We start from the raw sequence: 1,274 nt of genomic DNA, 5'->3' as shown, positions 1-1,274 counted from the left end.
CTTCACAGTCCAACTCTCACATCCATACGTGACTACTGGAAAAACCATAGCCTTGACCAGACGGACCTTTGTTGGCAAAGTAATATCTCTGCTTTTAAATATGCTGTCTGGGTTGGTCATAACTTTCCTTCCAGGGAGTAAGCGTCTTTTAATTTCATGGCTGCAATCACCATCTGCAGTGATTTTGGAGCCCCCCAAAATAAAGTCTGACACTGTTTCCACTGTTTCCCCATCTATTTCCCATGAAGTAATGGGACCAGATGCTATGATCTTCGTTTTCTGAATGTTGAGCTTTAAGCCAACTTTTTCACTCTCCTCTTTCACCTTCATCAAGAGGCTTTTTAGTTCCTCTTCACTTTCTACCATAAGGGTGGTGTCATCTGCATATCTGAGGTTGTTGATATTTCTCCCGGCAATCTTGATTCCAGCTTGTGCTTCTTCGAGCCCAGCGTTTCTCATGATGTACTCTGCATATAAGTTAAATAAGCAGGGTGACAATATACAGCCTTGATGTACTCCTTTTCCTATTTGGAACCAGGCTGTTGTTCCATGTCCAGTTCTAACTGTTGCTTCCTGACCTGCATACAGGTTTCTCAAGAGGCAGGTCAGGTGGTCTGGTATTCTCATCTCTTTCAGAATTTTCCACAGTTTATTGTGATCCACACAGTCAAAGGCTTTGGCATAGTCAAACACGTTAGCATAACTTAAATGAAACATAACACCAAGAGCTTCTTAGATCATTTTTTATGCAACAGTTTTTCCAAAACCTTGCCCAGATTGTCCCTCACGCCCCTCCAAGTGTGTGAATGCCCCCAACATGAGGAACCAGGTCTACCTGTTCTTTATAAAGAGTGCAGAAATAGCTTTGGGGAAATTTGGTTGTATACACGTTACCCTTCTTTGAAAGTGTAAACCTCTGAAATATCTTGTTGACTTTTCCCAACTGCTTACGATGCTACCCATCGCTTGGTAAAGTTGAGTCGCAGTCCACTGCACACAAGCAGCATGCGAGGCCGCGAGGGGCGGCCTGTCTTCAGGGGCCAGGTGTGCACGTGTGCCTGTGTCTGCATGCACGAGCACGTGGGAACCGCCAGTGCATGCACGAGTGGACGCATGTGTGTTGTGCATGATGTTGACTACACACCTGCCCTGTGTGTTTACACGTGTGTGCACGCAAGTGTATGGATATGTGCTTGTTGTGTTGTACATGTGTATGGTGTGTGTGTATGTATGCACTTTGTGTGCGTGTGTATAAGTATGCATGAGCATGTTTG

The sequence above is a fragment of the Bos javanicus genome, chromosome 4 (assembly GCF_032452875.1).
Source record: "Bos javanicus breed banteng chromosome 4, ARS-OSU_banteng_1.0, whole genome shotgun sequence".
Lineage (NCBI taxonomy): Eukaryota > Metazoa > Chordata > Mammalia > Artiodactyla > Bovidae > Bos > Bos javanicus.
The sequence above is the reverse complement of the archived record's forward strand: the minus strand, read 5'-3'. Positions refer to the sequence as shown.